The sequence below is a fragment of the Schistocerca americana genome, chromosome 3, assembly GCF_021461395.2.
Source record: "Schistocerca americana isolate TAMUIC-IGC-003095 chromosome 3, iqSchAmer2.1, whole genome shotgun sequence".
Classification (NCBI taxonomy): Eukaryota; Metazoa; Arthropoda; class Insecta; order Orthoptera; family Acrididae; genus Schistocerca; species Schistocerca americana.
This window is the reverse complement of record NC_060121.1, coordinates 694,946,031-694,970,026: the sequence shown is the minus strand read 5'-3', so window position 1 is coordinate 694,970,026 and position 23,996 is coordinate 694,946,031. Positions and strand designations below refer to the sequence as shown.

General features: G+C 42.2%; 1 protein-coding gene across 4 annotated transcripts in view; it reads left to right on the top strand.

Annotated features, from left to right (window-relative positions):
• Nucleotides 1-8,694: 8,694 nt before the first annotated feature.
• The window catches only part of LOC124605681 (tyrosine-protein kinase Src64B), a 262,399-nt gene continuing 247,097 nt past the window's right edge, over nt 8,695-23,996 (top strand). For all 4 annotated transcript variants that reach the window (XM_047137536.1, XM_047137537.1, XM_047137534.1 and 1 more), the window contains exon 1: nt 8,695-8,831. The gene's annotated coding sequence lies outside the window, so the exon portion shown is untranslated. The remainder of the gene's footprint in view (nt 8,832-23,996) is intronic.

Sequence of the window (23,996 nt, the reverse complement as noted above, 5' to 3'; positions counted from 1 at the left end):
ACTTCATGGGGTAGATTTCGACCCCAACTGGCATGTACATACGGAAATAATGGTCGCTAATTAGCAAGCACCTGCACAGTACAAAATCATAGCCAATACTAACGTTATATAGAAGTGGAGTGGCAATTTTGAAATATACACAGTGTTGTAAACAAAAGAGTGACGCATGAGATAATCAATTACGTCGTGAATCAGTATCACACTTTTGTCTTGGTCGCTGTATTTTTATTGTTGTTCTTGATTACTTCTTTTGCTTTAGCAACATTTTCAGATCAGATCTGTGGTACATAAAACTTGTATTCAAAAGGATGGAACAAAATGTTATATGAACAATGTTTAGAATAATTGCGACGACATATCAACTGATGATAGATATCATGGAAACATGGTATCTAGACAGCGTTTAAAACATGTCAGTCAACATCGAAAACAAAACTGGCTCTCACCATGCAGCACACTAAGAAGTAATCATGTTCGGACACTAGGTGGCCGTAGCAAACAGCTTATAGCACATATGATGTCACACTCTAATTTTTAGTCTGAAATACTTATTCCCATCCTTAAATATTCTAATTTCAACATTAACATAACATTTTAAAATAATTTTACTGTGGACGTTATTGTGCATCTAAAGGTGTGTGCCTTGAATCACATAATGCTGCATTTACAGTACTAAGTTTTAAAGATACAAGACTATAATTGTTACCTGTGTAGTAGAAACATGCGACTGCAGTATTAGTAAATAACTACAACTAACTGTGTTATGTGTATAGAGGAGAAGTATACTTTAGTTTGAGGCTAGGAGATGATACAGCTCTTTTATATGATACCTTAGAGATAGGATCATATAAAAAACAATGATGACAATAATTACATAATGACAATATTGACAATAAAAAATATTTTAGTAGAAACCATGACAGAAAAAAAACATGACAGTAAAAAACCAATGGTGACAGTAATGACAGTACATGTCTGACATACCTATAGGTATTTTTTGAAATCTAATATTCTTGTGTGAATTCATATACATCACGCCGCTAATGTAGTTAGAGGTTACATATATGTACATAGTGACAGTGACATCACAGTGCATGTACTAACTGAAGCGTTTTGTTGTCAACAAACAACTTCAGTATGAAAGCCTCAGTAACATTCATAAATCTAATATTAAAATAGGAGATGAACCTTACGCGATCTACCATGCAGTCTTAGAGAGGCAAAGAAAGGAGTGAGGTATTCAGCCACAAAAATCTTTGGCCGCTTCCCCACTAGTAATCGAAAGTAAACACTGTACTGACCGAACGCTTGTCATAGCATCATCGGTTGTGGAAAGCTGGAGTGTAAGGTCGACACACTGCAGTAGCTGGTGTTGTGAGTTTGTGTGACATGGAGCCGCTAGTACTTGGTCAAGTAGCTCCTCAGCTGGCACCACCAGGCTGGATGCACCCCATTCCAGTCCTCACACCAAGGAATAATCTATGGCGGTACCTGGAATCGAGCCGTAGTTGGGCGCACTGACCACTCAGCATTGGGGCGGATACCTACCGGATGTAAAAAAATAATAAATAATAAAATTAATTTCAAACACAAATCGAAATCATGTCCGATTGGCAATCGCTTCTTCTCCATAGATGAATTCTTGAATGTGTAGTAATATGGTGTGAGTGAGTGTTCGAGAAGAGGGATGGATATTCAACATAGTTAAGCCCCCAGGGGCTCAGCATTCATTTGCTGAGTACGGGCTTGGCAACCCCGGGGTCCTGAGCTGGGGACTAGTCAGCGTCGCCAGTCTCCTGTCACCGTAACCCTCGGACATACTTCAGCGACCACTGTATGGCGCGGCGGTGGAATGTTGTGTGCTGCGGGGAATGGTAATCTTGGCTTGACCACCTGGATTGTGAGGAAGGTAAACCGCTATAAAAACCCCTCAATCTTACTGTGTGCTGCGCGCCTATAAGATGCATGGCTGTTGTGGTGGTACAGTCGCAAGCGGGCAACCTCTGGGGCACCTGCCGCACCCTAGTTGTATAAGGCTTACTCAGGCACGCGGGGCTATGTCTGAGCGGACCTTTAGTTCCCTAGCTGCTCGGGGACCACAATGGACCCTTTGACCTCTACATTTCCCCCTACTAGTGGATTGGGTGGGCCACTGGTAGGAAAAGACACCCCATCGAAAAAGCGACTTCGTGCTGCGAGTCCTCCAGCGCCTGGTGGTACTAGAGATTTATCAGACTGCCGTAACAGAGCACATGCTGATAACCAAAATGTGTTTTTGATTGTCAAACGGAAGGAGGGTGCTTTGAGAGGGTTTCTCCCTTTTACATCCACAAGGGTCTTGAGGGAATTGCAGGAACACTGAAATCTGTGAAGCGACTGCGCAATGGGACTCTGTTAGTTGAAACTTCTAGTTCCCGTCAAGTCACTTCTCTTTGGAAAGCAACCTGTCTCAGAGAGCACGCTATCGAGACCGAGCTCCACTCCACTTTGAACTATAGTAAGGGTGTTGTGACATGTAGGGACTTGGTGGATATCCCCAAGGACGAGTTGAAATCTGAGTGGGCTGATGAAGGTATTATTGACGTGCAGCATATTATGAAATCAGTCGATGGGGACCTAGTCAAATCCGACTCATTTATTCTCATGTTCAATTGCCCGAGACTCCCAGAGCATGTTAAAGCGAGTTTCTTATGTTTGCCAGTACGGCCATATTTCCCCAACCCAATGTGCTGTTTTAAATGTCAGCGCTTTGGGGTGGCTTTGGGGTGCAATGGGATAGCCACTTGTGGTAAATGTGGTCAGCCTGCCCATGAAGGAGCCGATTGTTCATCGCCTGTGAAGTGCGTGAATTGCTCTGGGAGTCACCCTGTCTGGAGCCGGGTCTGCCCCATCTATCTCGAGGAACGGACGATACAGGAGATCAAAACATCTAAGCGCATCCCCTATGGTGAGGCCAAGAAGCTTTTTAAGGCCATGCAGCCTCCTGTGTTTACAACATCTTTCGCTTCTGCTCTGCAGAAACCGGTACAGTCGGCCACTGTTGCTACACAAATGGAGATTGCTAGTGTCAGCACTAATACCTGCGTTTGCCAGTGCACTTGTGCTGCTGCAGTTGTTTTGCAACCTGCAGCTCTCCCCACAACGTTGGACAAGGCCGTGGTTGCTGACATTGGGGTACTTCCTGCCCCGCCTAGGCGAGTAAAGCTCCAACTGTTGACAAGGTTCTGCATTCTAAGCCTCCCAAGACAAAGACGCCGAAGGTGAAGGTTTTGCCACCTGAGGAGACTAGTCAGGGTTGGTCCGATGACGAGGCCATCATACTGTCTGACATCTCCCTTGGGTCGCCATCGGAGCTGATGGACATTGATGTCGACCGGGGGCGATATTCTCGCCCCAGGAATATATCTCCGACCAGTATGGGCTCTCCTCCAAAGCACAGAGGCAGGGTGAAAGTTCAGCCACCCTGATCACCGGCTCCCATATTACAGTGGAACCTGAATGGGTTCAGGACGCATGTGGCCGAATTACAGCTCCTTGTATAAGAGCGCCCCTTGTGCTTATGTCTCCAAGAGACACGTTTTCCGGCCACTGATGCTCCTTCTTTACAGCGCTGTACAGTGTATCGAAAAGATGATCTGATGGGGGAAAGGGCAAAGGGTGGTGTTGCGGTTTTTGTTCGTGACATGCACCACTCATCTGAGCTCCCTCTCGTTACAGACTTGCAAGCAGTTGCAGTTAACCTTCTTGTGGGGCGGAGGCTCACAATCTGTTCCGTTTACTTACCGCCTCAGGATGCAATAGACTCTGAGGCTCTCACAGACCTTATTAACCAATTCCCCGGCCATTTCTCCTTCTGGGGGACTTCAATGCTCATAATGTCTTATGGGGCTCCACAACTACTTGCCCTAGGGGTCACGTTCTGGAAAGCCTCATGACGTCCAAAGAACTGTGCATCCTCAACTCTGGTGCTCCCACTCATTTCTGTACTGCTTCTGGGTTGTCGTCAGCTATTGACCTTTCCTTTTGCTCTCCAGCACTCGCAGATTCTGCTCTGTGGGAGGTTGCCGCTGACCTCCATCCTAGTGACCACTTCCCCCTTTGGATTCGCCTCCTGGATGAGGCTGTGGCATTACCAGTGCCGCCCAGGTGGTACCTCTGCAGAGCTGACTGGACACTTTTCAGCCATTTGGCTGTTTTGGAACATCGTGCCAGCGTCCACGAATGGGTCGACCACATTACAGCCGTGATCTCCCACGCTGCTGAATTGTCGATCCCACGGTCTTCAAGTCATCCCAAGAGGCGTCCTGTCCCTTGGTGGACCTCTGAGTGCCGCTCAGCCATCCGAGCCTGCCGTGCAGCTCTGCGCCGCTTCAAGTGCCGTCCCTCAGCTGACAATCTTGCGGTCTTTCGGGTGGCAAGGGCCAAGGCGTGGCGAGTGATTAAAGAGACCAAACGACGGTCGTGGCAATCATTGTTGAACTCCATCTCCCGCTCCACTAGTTCTACGAAAGTATGGGAAGCCATCAGGAGGATTTCCGGAAAACGCAGCCAACTACCTGTCACAGCATTGCTGCATCAGGGATGTCTCCTCACGGCGTCGAGAGACATTGCCCAGACACTGGCCATGCATTTTGTGGAATCTGCTGCCACTATTAACTGTGCTCCAGATTTCTGCCGCTACCGCACTGCCATCGAGAGGGGTCACTTCGACTTCCGGTCTCCAAATTCTGAACCCTATAACTGCCCCTTCACAATGTGGGAACTGGATTCGGCGCTGTCTTTGGCTAATGGTACTGCGCCCAGTCATGATCAAATCCTGTACAGCATGCTGCAGCACTTGTTGCTGCCATCCAAGGAAGTTCTCCTGAATTGTTTTAATATGATATGGTAATCCGGCATGTTCCCTGACTCGTGGAGGGAGGCGATTTTGATTCCCCTCCTCAAACCGGGGAAGAACCGACTGCATCCCAGTAGTTATCGGAGTATTGCTTTGACGAGCTGTGTCAGGAAGACATTGGAATGCATGGTCAGCCGTCGCCTGGTTTGGCTGCTCGAGACCAGGCAGCTCCTTAGCCACTCTCAGTGTGGCTTTCGGAGATGTCGTTCAACTATAGACAACTTGACCCTGCTTGAGGCGGCCATCCAGCAGGCCTTCCTACGTAACCAGCATCGTCTAGCTGTATTCTTTGACATTAATAAGGCGTATGACACTACTTGGCGCCGCCTTATCCTCAATCAACTCCATCAGTGGGGCTTTTGTGGCCATCTCCCCATCTTCATTCGGTCCTTTCTTTCCCGCCGCCTTTTTCAATATCGGGTTGGTAATGTGCTATCTGATATGTACGTGCAGGAGAATGGTGTTCCTCAGGGAAGCGTTTTAAGTGTCACCCTCTTTGCCATCGCCATTAACAGCATCACGTCCACCATCTGGAGTTCTGCCCAGTGCTCCTTGTTTGTGGATGATTTTGCTGTTTTCTGTTCTTCCTCCAGTCTTGTCACTGCTAGTCGGCAGCTGCAGCTTATGATAAAGCGATTAGAGGCATGGACTGCAAAGACGGGTTTTACCTTTTCTGCAGACAAATGTGTGTGTGTTCATTTTAATCGTTCTCGACGTCCTTTTACTTCCCCTGAATTGCATCTGAGGGACACCATTCTTCCTTTTTGAGACACTGTGAGGTTCCTGGGCCTCACTTTTGATTCCACGTTTTTGTGGTTGCCGCACCTTAAAGACCTCAAGGTGCGGGCCCTGAAGGCACTGAATATTTTGAAGTGTCTGAGCCATCTGTCCTGGGGAGCAGATCTGGCACGTCTGCTGCAGTTTTATAAGGCTTTCGTCCGGTCGCGTCTTGACTATGGATGCACCGTGTATGGGTCAGTGAGGTCTTCGTATCTGAAGATTCTTGACGCAGTACACCATGAGGGTATCAGGCTGGCCACTGGTGCATTCCGTACCAGTCCCATCCCCAGCCTGTGTGCTGAGGCAGGGGAACCACCGCTCGCCATCTGGCGGAAACTCCTCATGGTGCAACGGGTGTGTCAATTCCTTGCCTGTCCTACCTCCCCTGCGTAGCTTGCCGTTGCCCGACCGCCTATGGAACGTCTCTTTTCCAGACGTCCCAGGGCAACGAGACCATTTGGGATTCGTGCCAAGCATTTGCTTGAGTCCCTTGGTGTGCAGCGTGTGGCACCCCAACTCCAGGGTTTTACCCGCCTGCCTCCCTGGTTGCTCCAGAGGCACAGCATCTTTTTAGACTTGTCAGAGTACCGGAGGAGCTGCACTCCTGCGTTTGTTTTTACCTCCTTATTTTACGATATTTTAAACCAGCATCCCGACCATGTACCAGTATTTACGGATGACTCTAAACAGGGGGACTCTGTTGGTTGTGCTGTTGTTTTCCCTGATCGAGTCCTGCGGCGTTTACCATCTTTGATGCCGAATTGTTTGCGATCTTGCGGGCATTGCAGCAGATGAGATGTGTTCCCAGTCTTAAGTTTCTCATCTGTTCTGATTCCCTGAGTGCCCTTCAGACCATGCGACACTTGTACCCAGCGGATACGGCCGTCCAGAACATCCATGATGCCCTACTCCACCTGCAACGGCAGGGGAAGGAGGTTTCTTTCTGCTGGGTGCCGGGGCACGTGGGTATTAGGGGAAACGAACTGGCGGATGTGGCAGCCAAAGATGCATGTTCCCTCCCTCACGTTGTTGAATGTGCCGTCCCCCCCCATGCTGTTACCTCCCTTTTGAGTTTTCGTGTTATGCGTCAATGGGAAGAGGAGTGGCTGGCAGTCGGTGAAAATAAGCTGCGTCAAGGCCACCACGCGGCCATGGCTTACGTCCTATCAGTCATGCAGGCGGGATGAGGTTCTCCTCACTCGTCTCCGCATCGGGCACAATCACGTAACGCGTGGTTTTTTACTCCGGCGGGAGGACCCCTCAATCTCCAGTGCTTGTGGCGTCCAGATTACTATCCGCCACATTTTACTTGATTGTCCTTTATTCTCTGACCAGAGGGCGGTGGTTTCCTTGCCACCGGATTTTCCCTCTATTTTGCAAGACGACGCAACGACTGTGGTTAAGGTCTTACGGTTTTGTGTCCTGTCCAATTTGTTGCCTCGGATTTTAGGGAGAGGATTTTAATGTGCTGCTGGGTGACTGGCTCACCCAGGATTTAGGTAAGAGGCCCGCCAGTCACGATTACCTACCTGTTTCACTTCGATTACTGTTCTCTTTTCCTTGTGTTTCCTTTCCTTTTTTAGTGTGTTTCTTCTCCTCTTGTTTTGCCTCTGTATGTGAGGATTTGGAACTGCATCAGGTCTGTGTCTTTTAGCCGTTCTCCTTGTTCGCTGTCCGTCTTTGTCCCTTCACCGCATGTGTTCCTGTTTCTATGCGTTTGGGCGCTGATGACCACGCTGTTTAGCGCCCGAAAACCTCAGACCACACACACAACATAGTTAAGTACAAATCATTGTATGAGGAAAGTAGCGCAAGACAATCAGGAAAATGATCAGCATGTTACCAGATTTTTCTTTGAGAAAGTATACTGTAATATTTAAAATGACTCGCTCCACTTCATAATGAAAGGTGGCACTTTATGGATCACAGGACGTGGAAATGACTAAACTAATTACGACAATGTTCCGAAAGTTAAGTCCAGCAGACGACATCATCCTAGCTCGAGTTTTGAAAGAAACATATTTTCATTTCTAAACCAGTATAAGAGTACTACCGCAGGATGAATTTCCTGATCTCTCTACAATTTCAATCAAACTTGCCAGACATTTATTAAATTACTGTTCTTTCGCCTTTCCTTTACCAGTTGCTTATGGGTCTAAAAAGTTAATGTCAAAATTATGCTAAAGATCTACTGTAAACTATGTAAAAAAGAAGGTAGGCTTACCAATGGGTTAATAACCCTATTTTTGTTAAAATACCTACGTTATGAAAAGGACGAATAAATTAATCCTTCATAACTTTGTAATTCAGCCCAGTGTTCTGGAAATGCGAAACGAATATTTTGACAGCATGCGGACATGGATCCACATTATATGCCCACTTAAAGTAGCTGTGCGAGAAGCATGCGAAGCGAATATTTTGACGGCATGAGGACAGGGATCCACATTATACACCCACTTAAAAAGCAGCTGTGCGAGAAGTATGCGCGCTACAAGATTCAAAAACCTTATTGGTGAATCGATAGATTGACAAATAATTTGTTCTCTGCTAAGATACTGCGTGACAGTATTTTTAGTGACGTTTTGTCGAGTGAAGGGCATCAGCTAGTCATCCTTTTCAGTTTCTTGACTTGTCATCAAGCTGTCGCAAAATTATATTGCAACTTTGTATTATCTCGTTTACTATTTACCGACAAGTTTTTGGTTATTCTATTTCTTGATAGCTGTTGACTTCCCATCATTAGCACGGCTCTGTGAGAAAATGCGTTTTCATGTCTTTGATTAATGTCGCTTTATGCATAGTAAATATTTCAGGTTGACATTTCAGTAGCAGCAACGCAGATGTTACTGGACCCAAACCTCACATCAAGATAACACCTTGACAATAACACGATTGTCACCTATCATTTTCTGAGCTGCCAACCGTTATTTGACAGCCCATGTAGGTAACGAAGGCGCTGTAGTTACTTCTGAATTGTACGTCATGTTGGTGCACCTGAAATCAGTACAAATGGCTGACGACGGACCAGAAGATATTAGTTGTATTGTTTTCTGTGTATACAAATACTTATTGTCTTTAATTCATCCAATAGTTTGTGGAAGAGTATGTTGACGATCAATGAAAGTAATTCCACGTGTGTTTCAATTGAAATCAGGTTAGTAATGTCACTTTTTTTTTATAATGAACTTAGTTTATTTCTAGTTTAGATGTCGGTGTCAGTTCATCGTTTGTGCTTTTGCTTTGACAGCAGTATGTTTGAATGAAATAGAGCGTAGTTACTCAGTTTTATTTGGGACGTGCCTCAACGGTCTACTATTTCCTAGCCCAAGAAACATCTTTGCAAGCGAACACGAGAAGTTCAGCGGTATTTTCGCGTTTAAATGTTAACTTTACGCGTCACAACGTTTATGCTTAAATTTTTATCAAAAGTTTCTCATAAATACATGTTAATCACCAATTATTTTGGAACAATGTTGTGAAAGAATGTGGTACCGATTTCTTTGATACACTATGTTATGACTAAACTTTAAATCTTTATAATGTTGATATAGTGACTGAAGTTGTACGATACGTTCCGATTTTCACCGTGTCACATATTAGATATCACTCACATGGTCGGTGGAGTTGGTGATACTTTAATATCCACTACATGCCAATATTAGGAACTCCTGCAGAAATCACAGTTGCCCTATTATTGTTAGGAACAGAAATTTGTGAACAGTAGCAGAAGTAGGCCAATGCAGTGTCAGTATGTTAGATTATATTTAGAAAACGAATTTTTTAACCGAATTTTAAATGAACAGCATTAATTATTTTAATACACCTCCAAATACTGTACAACCGAAAACATAGGTTGAAATCTGCAGAGAAATAAAATTCTAACTGCTGTATTTAAATTATTCTTTTACCTCTGCTCAAAACATTTTATTGTATTCATATTTTTATAAACATTCGCTCTGTATTAGTAATTGTATTTACTAACAAGAAAATATACCTAAAATTAATTTTACATTGTTGGATTTTATTATTTTGTGAAATGAAAGACAGTTTGTTTGTATATGAAAATAAAGTAATGCTGTCCTCAATGTGTGGCTTGGTTTGAGGAGAACAATGGTAGGCATGATATAGTTGATGGTTGTATGTCCTTGTCTTTCTCAAACCTTTGAAGTGACTTACCACAACCAGAGATTACAAGCACACATCACAAAGTAAAACGATCATATGCTGGAGGAAAATGTGTTCCTTCATACGTATTCTATTATGCAGTAGTCTAGTAAGGTTAATTTAATCTGTTTGTTAGTTTTTTCCTGTTCAAAAACAAGGACTTGCACACTGAAGGGATGTAGGAGTTTAAACTGTCCAAAATATGTCTACAGGCCAAGCAGCTTGAGGGAAATGAAGTAAGATCACATATGGAACAGAAAAAGGTTTTTTGTCAGTGCTGGTCACCTTGTTTGATGCAGTTGCTTAGTACCTTATTTTGAAATAAGAATTTGGGGATGAATGATCAATATTTTGGGATATGACAGTGGTGATTAATCGAGGCAGAAAAGTCTAGTTAACATGACCTCTAAAATGCATTGCTTAACAGCACTTGTTCAGCAGAAGAGAGGTGTTTCACAGTATCGAAGATGAAGTAGTGCTTATAGCTCTTAAGCTACGCATTATAGTGTGTTCTGTTGTATCCCTGGAAACTGACCACTCCTCCTGGGACACACTATATGAGGAAAATAATACAAAAAGCTCACTTTTGTCTAAAGGCAGATAAACCTAAATAGGGGAAGCAAATAGCATAATTGCAATTATTTGTTTGTGTTGTCCCCAAAGAGGGAGAAGTTTATTTGGTAAAAATAAATTAGAAGCTTAAATGACTGGAATCAAGACCATAAATCTGAAGAAGATACAACTTCTTCTGCTGGTAGCTCAGCTTTGGAAATTCAGGGATGTTTAAGAAAATTTGCAGTTTGTCAGGCTTCCTGGTCTTCGACTTGCAGAAAAATGGGGAGACAAGGGGAAGAAAAAAGACCTGATGAAAAGGTGCATGCATGTAATCAACATAAACAGATTTAGAACTCTATTAGGTCAATTAAAATTCCTGGTATGGACAAGACATCTGCACTCTCCAGAGGTGTCCAATTTTGAATGTTTGTGCTTGTGCCAGAGTACATACAAACTGAATTTTCGGGTTCACTCATTACCAGACTGTCACTTTCCAAACTAATCTAGGTTTTCATCTTCACTGCAGATCTGTCATGGCACCAGAATGAAGATTTCATGTTTACATTTGTTTGCTTTGCCAACTCTCAACCAAACTGTCAAGTTGCAACCAAATTTAGATCTCAGGCTATGCTATAATCACTTTGCACCACAACCAAGATTCCATATTATAGGTGAGTTGTTAATTATTTCAGTGTTAAAAATGACACACACACACACACACACACACACACACACACACACACACACACACACACACACACACACACCAGTTAACACAACACAGTTAACTTGTGTTTTCTAGCACAAAAACATCATCTGGTAAACAGCTGATCATTGGCTACACCACACTAACCTCTCATTGCTACCTACAACTTGACACAAATGTATGTTGCCACTATATTCGCTATACCACACAAGTAGTATGTGCAGATGGTCATCTGGCAGTGATCTGTTGTCACTATCAACAGAAAATATAGAAGTGTATAAGAATAGTTTCTGTAAAGGGGAGATCACACTGAATGTTAAGCTGATAGCTGTGTACCCTTACCAGACTACCCATTGACGTAATTCAGAGACAGAATTATTTTCTGGTACTACAAGCACAGCAAATAAGAACCCAGTGATCTATGTAAATCCTTGGATAAATGCACATAATTCTACAAGAAAGAAACCAGTTCTTGGAACTTTTTGGAGGAGGAAGCAGTTGATATAAATTTAATAACTGGAGATGCACAACATGTAAATGTTTTGAGTGCAAGATCTATTTATGAGTATTGTTTTGCTATTTGGGCAGCAAAATAATTGGTGAAGCAGAGAAGATATAAAAATAAGACTTGCAGTAGCAAGGAAAGTTTTCCAAAAATGAGAAATACATTAACTTCTGACATGAATTTTATTGATAGGAAATCTGTGCTGAAAGTATTTAACTGGAGTGTAGCCTTATGTGAGAGAAAAATATTTATCATAAACAGTTCTGACAAAAAGAGATTTTTGAAATTTGAATAACATTGAACATTAGATGAGTAGAATGGAAAACTAATCAAGAGGTGCTGAATCAGTTTGCAGAGAAAAGACATTTATGCACAGTTTGATGAAAAGAAAGTATCAGTTGATTGGGCTAACCCTGAGACATCAGTGAATAGTTAATTTGGTAGTGGAGGTAAGTTTGCATGATTGGGGGGTGGGGAGGCGAGTAAAACTCGTAGAGGAAGACCATGGCTTGACCACTGCAAGCAGATTCGAATGTATGGAGGGTGCAGTAGTAATGGAGCGATGATGAGGTTTGTTCAGCATAGGCTAGAGTGAAAATTTGTGTCACAGTTTTTGAACTGAAGATCATTGCAACAATTGTGGAAATATTACTCTAATTTGCCATTAGCCAGGCACTTCATATCAGAGAGAAGGCAATGCATCTTGGATGTCATTAAGAGCACTACAGGAAATCAGTATGTCTCGAGATTTGCTTACAAAAGGGAGTGAATGGGGCTCACTCTGAAATAACAGTGGGTTTGAAAATAATGCAAGATCACATGAGATTTTAACACAAGCATTCACAGTCGCCACACTAGCGTACACCCTATGGTAGCATGGCAATTGACTGTCAAAATAGCAATGTTTTTATTGCTTTCTCTGTGAACATACTACGTTGTGGCATCATACTCGCCCTAATGCTTTTTCACTCATTCAGATGTTCATATTTTCTCTTAAAATTGTATTTGTCCAGATCTGAAACGTTTCCACTGTCAATTACACGAAGTGGTTTAATCTTATGTTGTACAGAAAGGTATATATCAGTCCATTGTCCACTAAAGACCTTGCATTTTTCTTATATTTTCTTCTTCCTAGAAGTTTTTGACCAAGGAAATTGTTATTTTGTAGATTTTAAAGTCAATATTTCAACTTCAGCTATAAATGCTGATGTAGTTGATGCTCATAGTAGTGTTTAAGTATAATAATAACAACAGTGATGAGTAAAACTCATTTAGTGTTTTTGATGAATGTAGAATAATAGAAGCTTCTACGGGTTTCTACATGTCAAACTGAAAGGGGATTCTGAGCATCAGAATTGAAATTAAACTCATGGATATTTGGATTTCAGTATCTCTTCTCCTTTCCGAATTTTCAAAACCCTCAACCAAGTAATATCCACCAATGTCAAACTACTTCTATTAATTTATTTTTCAAATTGCTACCAGTTGACTGTTCAACATTTTTGGCTGTTAAATCTACATCAATAATGATTTAAACAATTATGATTGATAAAGATTTAGTGTTCTCTTATCTTATGACTTCTGCTGAATAAAATGATTTTTTAATTGTTGAAAATTGTTGAACTATTGTTACTTATGGGTTGGTGTGGGGTGTGTGTGCGTGCATGCTTGCCACGCACACACGCAAGCACCTGGTTTGAGTAGTATCTAAGTCATGCTAACTAAGTTTTACGTGACTTCTATTTGTTTTCTTTCTTAACATTCTGGGGTTGGTCATACATGGTTTATATAGTAACAGAGTACCCTGAGGTCCTCCTTGGAACTCAGTGCAGCATCAAGAAGTACCTCCATGCAGCACCTGCTGGTCCACTGAGATTTCTGCTGTTGAACTCCCTCTGCCATAAGCAGACCTGACTAAGTATTGTACTTGAGTCTGATCTTGTCTTTATGAGACATCTGAATATGGCAAAATCATAGATAATTCATTTAAACTTTTCAAGATGTTGTCTTGAACCAATGATTCATTGAAAACAAAAACTCCTTGCCAGTAATTTTTATTCCACTTGAAGATCTTGATATTAATGGATCAACAACAAGGCCTATTTCTATAGAAATGATTGATACCTTCAATTTATGCATTCTTTTCTGGGAGCAAATGAATAAAATTAACACTTTCATGATGATTCTCTTTAGCAAAACTGGTTGAACTGAATTCTTAGTCAGTTGGTAAGAAGAGGGTTCAAATCCAAATTGGGCAGCCTAAATTTAGGTTTTTCATGGTTTCCCTAAACAGCATGAGACAAATCTAAGTACAGTTCCTTCATAAGTGATACAGCTGATTTCCTTAGCTGTTGTCCAATCCGAGTTTCAAAAGTATCTCTAATAACCTTTCATCAACATGTTGTTAAACTACAATCTACTTTCCTTCTTGTCATTGAGAAACAGTTCCAAACTAGAATCCGAATGAGGCAAAGAACAACTATCCTATCCACTGGACAAACATCTGAGTCACAGAACTGATCTTACATATGATGAGCACTGTCATCTAGTTCATGAACAGAGAAGAATGCATGAGATTACTGTTGTTTGACATCCAGTGACCACCTGACAGAACTTGGTGCTTTGACCTCATATACAAACTTCTACATTGCTCCCTACACACACACACACACACACACACACACACACACACACACACACACACACACACACACACTCTAAGAGGGAGTGGGAGGAAGATTATCTCTTTCACATAGAGCTAAAAAGGAAGTCCTCTCTCCCAAAACAAGTCTCCTTCCACTCCGATTTTAAGGTCATCCATGTTTCCTTTATTTTTTCCAAGAAGAGAAGTGTATCTACATCCAATGAATTGCAAATTAGGTTTTCAATAGAAGTGGAACTATTAGCATAGTTACAGAAAATGTGATTAAAATTGCTGTGTCAGTTATTAAAATATCCTTCTTAACATCATTAACCATGTTAAAATTATAGGCTTATTTCAGAATTGAGAAATTTGTGTTCGATCAAGGACAATTTTGCCCTTAGAAAACTGGCCTACGTAAGCTCCTGTTTCAGTGTGGGAAATACTATTTTTGCCAGACATGTCACACTGTGCAAGAACATTTTGTTGAGCACCATCAATACCCATTAAATCATTGGTAGGACAGCACTGCATGAACATTTCTTTACAAGACCACTGAAGTTTCGTCCTTAGTATCTTTGTTCTGGGATAGCGTTTTTAAGGAAGCCATACACATATGAGAGACAACTGGTTAACAGGGATGTGCTATTTCAACTAAGTACTGCTTGGAATCCAGCATGGCTGTCTATAAATTAAAAAAGGAGAAAAAAGAACCTGTGATTTAGGACCCGACCCTGCAATGTGGAGTGTTAATTCACTTTTCTATCATAGGAGTGTTCACCAGCAAATTTATTGTCTACTGTGCATATATGGAAGGTCTCTCTTTGCTCCCATTTGGGGACATTATTAGTGCCACTTCCAACCAACTGTGAGAGACTCCCCATGCAAGCATGAAACCTGCACCCTGCCTGTAAGTTTCACTATCACCTTGCAGTTGTCACCAGTCACATCTTGGCAGCAGTGGCGACACTAACTACCACACTTAAAGGTACTGAACAGTTTTTTTGATGAAATATTGTGCGACTTGAACGATGTTATCCAGTGGCTAACCCGAGAAGTTTATTTGCAGCAGATCTTTGGGGGAAATGCTAAAAAAATCACATGCAGGCTTTTAATTTACATCAGCTTGTGTTCTCAGATCCTTCTAGCCAAGGCAAAAAAAACGAGTTTTTGTACTATATTCTCATTTTTGAAGCCAGCTATTGGCCTAATTTTATGCTACTTCTTTGCTGCTCATGTAGTTAATTGTGTTGATGTTACAGATTTTACATGTTAGGTTGAATTTTTTGCTTACATCCTGAAGCGCCTCATTAGTACTCTGTGGTTTCTACCTGGCATATTACTTGGTTAATTTGTAAATAGGAAAATTGTATTGACTTTTTTTTACTTTTTTTATTTTAAGTAGAGGCAGATTGGTTTACCTCTTGGAGTGGACTCTCAGTATGACAGCTCAGCAAACATAAAATAAGTAAAGACCTCAAAGCTAAGCACCAGAACCTGATTTTTTTTTCCTGCAGTGTAGAAAAGAGAAACTAGTTTGGGGAAAGGTGAAAGGTGTAGGGGGGGGGGGGGGGGGTTGGAGCCGGAGAGTTGACTAGGATTATGTCAGAGAACAACAAGGTGGCTTTCTTGTAAACTGGATTGTGAAGGACTGCCCTCTCCACTCCTCACCACCATTTCCCAGCCACACCTAACCATTTCCTCTTTCCTGGACCCTGCAAACAAAACACTATGAGTAGTGTGAGTATTTGGGAGGAGGCACAGGAAATTCCATCTCCTGATGACTAGTACTAACCAGCTGATCTGTCTGTGTAAATATTACTTAATTAAGTGTGTAGGTTTGAGATAACCACGTATTTCATAGTAAGAATCCAATTTAGCTATTGTGTTGCTAGTATTGTGCCTAAGATTGTCACCATCATGTTACATAGTGGCTATCAGAGATCATATCTTTGATGCATAGTTTAGTAAAGTCATCATACAATGAGGAACAGCATGTTGTTTCATGCCATCGGGCTTATTTATCTATTAGAATTGTGACCATAATAACTGAAAGACAAAAAGGGGCAGAGTGTATCAGCATCAACTGCGAAGAGTGACAGAGGACTCCACTGACAGTTTTGGTGAATGCAAAGGAACATGCTTTTGTCATAATGCAGTTTTATGTTTGGCTCTGTTATTACTGAGGGAACAAAAGCTGCACCAGTCGCTGTTTCTGAATGTCAATGATTACCAGGCCAAGTGCAGCTCACTCACTCATTATTTGGAAATTACAAAAGCTGTGTAATCATGACACAATGAAATGGAACAACTACACAAAAAAAACTTACGTTAGTGTGATAAGTATTATGACCAATGTGTGTTACAGCTGCTATCACTCTTTATCTCTTGAGAGTAGATATCTATATATGAAAATATGTTTGTAGCATGTAACTGTACATTAGTACTGCTGCATATCTGTGATGTTGATTGTGCAAATATTTTGCTGATATGTGAAATACTATCTTGGATATTCACCTGGGAGTCCCATTTGCCGGCAAGTTTTAGGCCGCCTTTACATGGTGTAATATTCTTGTGATAAGGTGTAAATACAACACTGTGTTTCTGTTCTGTTACTGCTAGTAGACTAGAGGCCAGTGAGTGATCCTCTTGACACAACTGATAGCCCAAAATGCAGGAAACCCTGGAAACAACTTCAAGCAGCTTATTTGACTTCATGAAAGAATTATTTATTGATACTTTTGTGCCATCAGTTCAAAAGTTCAAATATGCTCTAAATTATTCTAGTAGTAGAAAGATTTCCTAAACATTAACGTGCCAATGAATGAAACATGTTAATAACATCTGGTCAAGCATAACCATATACACAGAGATAATCCCATTCTGTTGTTTGGTATTAACATACATTAATGCTGTCTGTTTACAGTATATGGCCATCAACTACTAAACAATATTTGATTACTTTTCACTTTGTGTTTATTTACAACCAAGTACAGCAATAGCTATGGTTTTTTTAATGATTGAAGTCCATTTTAATTGACACTTCATAAGATAATTGTCACACTAATTAATTGTTAATTCTGCTAAGATTTGAGTGTCCATTTCCCACTATCATTTATGATGTAACTACTAAATATGTTCAGAAACCTATGTATTAAGTAAGTAGATGTAGTCAATCATACCTGTAACTTGAACATTGATGGTAGTTCTCAGTGATTTTAATTTGATACTCTGTCATGTCCAGTGAGAGGTCTAGATGCTGAATGATGGTTATACTGAAAGGTCCTTTCATTAGGTAACATGGTGAGGGCTAATCGAATGCTTTGAGGAAATGTCAACAAATAAAGGAGACAAAACTTGAAAAGAATATTTAATGCTTGTCTGATTAAAATTGAGTGAACACTGTTCCTTTCTGCATTAATTGTAAAGTTCTTCTGGGAAGAGGTACGCAGCTAAGCATTGAATGAGAGAAGAACCAGAACAAACTTCTAAGTGCCTACCCCCAAGGCCCAGCCAATATGGAATATTACTTTCCCTGAATTGCTTAACTCTAAATTGACTTTGTCCAGGCCATGGATGTGCACTATACAAGATACCTCTTGGAACACTATAAACTCTTAATTCCTCAGCCAACTCACAGGTGGCGTACTGTAGCTTTAATGCTGTTCAGCTGCCACATCATTGCTTCAACATTGGTTTGTCACATGAGGCTACAATTGACTATCTGGTCAGTCTCCACAATGCCAATGCTCTGCTGCACCAAGTGATGTCCTTACGTGAGTCCAAGTGAGTTGCATGTTGACTACAAATTTTTACATGTTTCACACAAGTTGTATTTGGTTACATGAAAGAAATGCATAATTGTGTTACAGTGATAATCAAAAGAAATGCACAATTATTTTACAGTTTATTTTACACTGAGGTGACAAAAGTCACAGGATAGCAATATGCACATACACAGATGATGATAGTATCACATACACAAGGTGTAAAAGGGCAGTTCATTGGTGGAGCTGTTATTTGTACTCAAGTGACTCATGTGCAAAGGTTTTTGATGTGATTATGGCTGCACAGTTGGAATTAACAGAGTTTGAACACAGAATGGTAATCGGACATTTCATTTTGGAAATCATTAGGGAATTTGATATTCTGAGATTCACAGTGTCAAGATTGTGCTGAGAACACCGAATTTCAGGCATTACCTCTTACCTAGGACAATGCAGTAGCCGATGGCCATCTCATAACAACCAAAGGCAGTGGCATTTGTGTAAAGTTCTGAGTGGTAACAGAGAAACAACACTGCCTGAAATAACCACAGAAATCAATGTGGGGCGTACAATGAACATGACAGTATGGTGAAATTTGGCATTAATGGACTGTGGCAGCAGATGACCAAGAGCTATTGGTAGGGTTTGAGTGTGGTGTAGTTCACACAAAGTGATGGACCCAAGTAGTCAGCAAGGCACTGTGCAAGCTTGTGGTGGATGTAAGGGCTGTGTTTACATGGAATGGTCTGGGTCATCTGGTCCAACTGAACTGCCACCTCTTGTGCATCAACAGCCCCTCTGCCATCGCTTACCCGTGGGTCCCCAAACTGCGCACCTGCTGCCTCTTTGGTCACATTCTGACTTAGGCTACTATTGCCTTCTGGTCATTCGCTAACTGCCCTGACATCTCTCACTTGGAGTAGTGTGTCAGCAACTTGTTTTCTTTTGGCACACTGATGTACTATCTGATGATCATGTTCCTTCAGCTCTAACCTAAACTTCTTTAGTCTGGATGACAAGTGTGATGTGCTATTTACCCATGTTAGGGGTTTGTGGTCGGTACATATCAGAAACTTACTTCCAACAACTTACTGCCTAAGTATTTAACTGGCTAACAAATGGCTAATGTCTCCCTCTCAATTCTGCTGTACCCCACTATATGCTTTATTCAGTATGTACAACGGGTAAGTCACTTCCAATCTTTTCTTGACATAAGATAGCCTCAACAGGTGTCTGACTGGTGTCAGTGAAGATTATGAGTAGTTTTCAGAATTCGGATACTGCAATATCACTCGACTGATCAGCTTCTCTTTCAAATGACTGAAAAGTGTTTTCTTGGTCAACACACCTGGTGTAAGGTACTACCATTTTTAATAGTTCATGTACCAACTTTATGATTTTGCCAAAGTTGCTTACAAAAGTGTATAGTATCCAGCGAGACCTAACTAAGTCTTCAGTAGCTTTGTTGTTTTGGGCTGTCGATACATTTTGACACTTTGTGGGTCTCACTTCAAACCCTCACCCAACAGGATATTACTCAAATAGCACACTTCTTTTCGTAAAAAATCACATTTGTCGATCTGTAGCTTTAGATTGTGGGATATAAGCCTTTCAAACACTTCTGTTAGCCACTCATTGTGTTCCTCTAAGAGGCAGCCAGATGTCACCATGTATCCAAGTAGGTGAACAATTTATCATCTTGTAGCCCTGTCAAAATGGAATTAATCAATTTTTGGAATGTACTTGAATCTCATGCTGTAGCACCTCTTTTTATGCTTGTGATATTTTGTAGGGTCGTGAGCAATTCACCCTACCTTCTGCTTCTGATAGCAGTTTGATTTCATGTTTGATGCCTTCTCTTAAAGATTTCTTGTCTCACACGAAACGGAAAAAACATCGCAATACATGGTTCATATCTTGATAATTGCTGCTTTTTCGTCTTGTGTTCAAATGACTCAGGTATATATTCTCTTTATTCGTGCTTTCAACTGTGGCTTGTCTTTCTAATCTGACTAACTCTGGACGATCCCTGCCCTCGTACTGCTTCTGCTACCAGCCGTGTGAATTCTACTGACACTCTGTCATTTGTAGTGTTCAGTACACTCGCGCCCTTTCCCAGTTGCACTTTTGCCAACTGCCTCAGGTACACACACACATGGAATGATAGCCTCTCTCATTCTGTTCACCTCTGTTCTTAATCTGCATATCCGTTCCTCTCAAGGCTCAGTTGTTAGCTTTCTTTCGACTTGCTTGCGTCTCTTTGACTTCTCTCTGGCAACAGGGATTGCCTACTTCAACTTTATTTCGACAGTTTCTTTCCTATCTCTACCGTCCTTCGTCATTCTATGCATGTTTCGAAGGAGCCTGTTCTTTCCTGTGCATGCACTACGAAACTCACCTCTTGCTCCATCTTCATTCCTCTACTCGCCGTTCACTCCATATCTGACCATATTCTGAAAGTATATACCTTCTCTTTCTCGTACATGCACTCTTGCTCCGTACATTTTGCTCCGTTCTCCACAGATCCACAGTCTCCCGGTGGCATAATCAATTACACCTCCATTTTCCTTAAAGAAGTCTCTCCACCAGCCTGTCCAATGAAAGATTCTCATCATCATCGATTACGTGGAAGCAATGTCTCACTAACATTCCGCTTCTTATTCGCAATCCGACGGTTGTAGTTCCCTCTGCCTCTGCACTAATATGATTCCTCTAATCCTAATATCTTTGGCTGGAGATTCTGCTTTCCACCGTCGTTTAAGCTACTTTTTTGAACTAAGCTTATCTACATCCCACTATCCACGAGAAATCAAATTTGATTCTCCATGCCTTCGTGGCACTCCAATTCTACAAATTAATTTCTGTTTTTGCAGTCGACTGTCAGTATCCTTTTGGGCAAGGTGAAAGATGACTTCTCACGCCGTTGCTTAGATCTCCTGCCTTTTACTTTTCCTCTGTGCATAGCATGCACACTCTATGCATTCTCTCACGTAGTTACAGGCTGCATTTAAAACATGTTACTGGCTTCAACCGGGAATATGGGCCACTGTGCTCGGGCAAGCTACTCTGTGAGAATCTAACTGCCAGTATCCTGTTTGTGTCCCTGCAACTTCATCTACACCATACTCCGCAAGCCACCTAATGGTGTGTGGCGGAGGGTGCTTTCGGTACCACTATCTGATCCCTCCAACCTTGTACCGCTCGCGAATAGTGCGTGGGAAGAATGATTGTCGGTAAGCCTCTGTATTGGCTCTAATTTCTCGAATTTTCTCCTCGTGGTCAATATGCGAGATGTAAGTATGGGGTGGCGGGGGGGGGGGGTTAGTAATATGTTGTCTGACTCTACCTGAAAAGTGCTGTCCTGAAATTTCAATAGTAAATCTCTCCGTGATGCACAACGTCTTTCTTGAAACGTCTGCCAGTGGAGTTTGTTTAGCATCTCCGTAACGCTCTCTCGCCAGCTAAACGATCCCGTGAACTTCCGTGGAACATGGTGAGATCAATCTCGGCCATCCTCGCTGGCATTATTGTATTCTTTCCTCCGTTTGCTGATACAACCGACCCCACCTTTCTCATATTTTTATCAGTGCAACAGTCTTGCGCCATTTGCACTGGCTCACTACACGTGGAACATTTCGTCACTTTCTTTTTGTTTCGCCGTGACGCTCTACAGCTTCGAGTGCTCTCATATTCTGTCTGGCCGAGGCTATTGTGCTCTCCTCCATCAGAGCGATCCTCTGTAGCCTTTGCTAATGTTAATTGTTCACTGTGTACACGCGCTATGGGCTTTATCCTATCATCATAAATTCCTTGGATGATGACCTCTTTGTTTAACTTCCATATGGGTGCGAGGCTGCATTCTTACTCCAACTTTCTCATCGTACCTCTCATAGTTACTTTAAAGTGGTGGTGCATTGCTTCCAGCTGTGAGGTTCACTGTGCTATGGTTTCCCCATATTGTTATCAACGCACAAAAATTTTGGATGCATGGTAATCGAGTGTTCTCCTGTCGTAGTTTCCTACAAGGATGGCACGAATGTCTCACCAATTGACGCTTAGATCTGTCACTAACAATTTGCTATGTGCTTAGCCAACTGTTTTAGTTTTTACCAATTTTAGGAGATTGCTATGCTGCTCTGGATTTATGATTTCAAATGCAACGTCACAGTTGTCAAGGAACTGATTTAGAGTATTCTTAGTGCCATCAAAGAATTGAGGTATTAATTTGGGAGATTCCGACAGACTGACATTGCCTACTGGGTGAAGCTTGTGTCATTGACTTCGCATGAAAAACTTTGTCATGTGACATGTCTGCTACGATGTTTCACTCACCACATAAATTCTCGTTGATGCAGCTGTTATGTGCCTTCCGCGTCCTCGTACTGACATATGCCGCCACTGCTACTGCTGATGTGTGCTTTCTGCTGCTGACAAAATTGGAAATTTGTGATAAGTTCCTATGAGTCCAAACTGCTGAGGTCATCGGTCCCTAGGCTGACACATTACTTAATCTAACTTAAACTAAATTACACTAAGGACAACAAACACACACCCATGCCCGAGGGAGGACTTGAACCTCCGACGGGGGGAGCCGCGCGAACCGTGGCAAGACGCACAGACCTCGCGGCTCTGCTGCTGAGAACAGTCCACTAACTGACGTCCGTTTCGGCTGCTGGTGCTCGCTGCCTCTGGCCGCCTTGTGGGATGACTGCCTTGTACCTCAGGTGCTGTCAGTCTGCACATGCTCGTTCGGCTTCTTCTCCTTCTGCTTCTTCTCTGGGTGCCGTCCATCCGCTAAGGCAGCACTGTCTCTGGCCACCTTCCCCAGCGATTTCCGTCACCCCATGCACCATCCATTGGTGGAGCTACTTCTGGTTTTTTTCTTTTTCTTGCCCACTCTCTTGCTTTCTTGGCCCAACCGCTAGCCTGCACACTGATTATTCAAGTAATCCAAGGGATTCTCAAAGTCATTTCTTTGTTTTGCTTGATGTTGGGATGAAAAGATTCGATATTTCAAAGAAGGGTGACCTGTTCCAATATGTCAGCAAACAACCCCTGCTAACCCACGGTCAGTCCTCCACCATAAAGTATAATATGTATATGTCACCTCCCGTGAATGGTATAGACTCTAGATGCTGAATGACAACTATATAGGAAAGGTCTGTTCAGTTACCTAATGTGATGATGGCTTATCGATTGCTTTTAGAGGAGTATGGAAGTCAGTTAGGTAATACAAATAAGTGAAGGAGGCAAAACTTGAAAACAATCTGGAATGGTCACTAGAGAAAAATTTAATGACTGAAGGAACACTATTCCTCTGTGTACTGTTAAGTTCCCCTGGATGATGGTATGCAGCTAAGTATTGAACGTGAGCAGAGCCACAGCAGACTTCTAAGTGCCTACCTTGAGGCCCAGCCTACGCGGGGTACTGATGATTACTTCGCTGAACTTCTAACTGTACCAATCCTGGCCCCAGTTCTGTCCTGCAAGGCGTTTGTCTCAGAAAGCCACTGAACTTTAACTCCTTGAATGACTCGCCTTGGCCTTACATGCTGTGCAGTAGCCTCGTCAGTCTTTTACTTTGGCACGTCGTGTGAGGCCACATGTGATCAACGCTCTGCCACGCCCAGAAGCGTCCTCCAATGCTCTTCCACGCCCAGTAGCGTCCTCATACGAGTCCAAGTGAGTTCTGCGTCGTCTCCGGACAATGCCATCGGCAGCGCACATCCTGTGGTGTCTTTGTATTCTCAAGCAAAAATCGTTCGTCCTGTTTCTGCTCTTTTGGCCTTTTAGGTGTTGCATTGTTCATATAAAAGACAACATGTTGACTCAAGTATGTAACCTAAACATGTGCTTCACAGAAAAATATTGTTCATTTGCTCTAGTGTCCAACAATTAAGTATAATGAAGATATGTGAGCAAGAAGGGTTGAAGAGATTAGTGTAGTGTTCGTAAAAGAGACAACACTACGATTGAGGTGC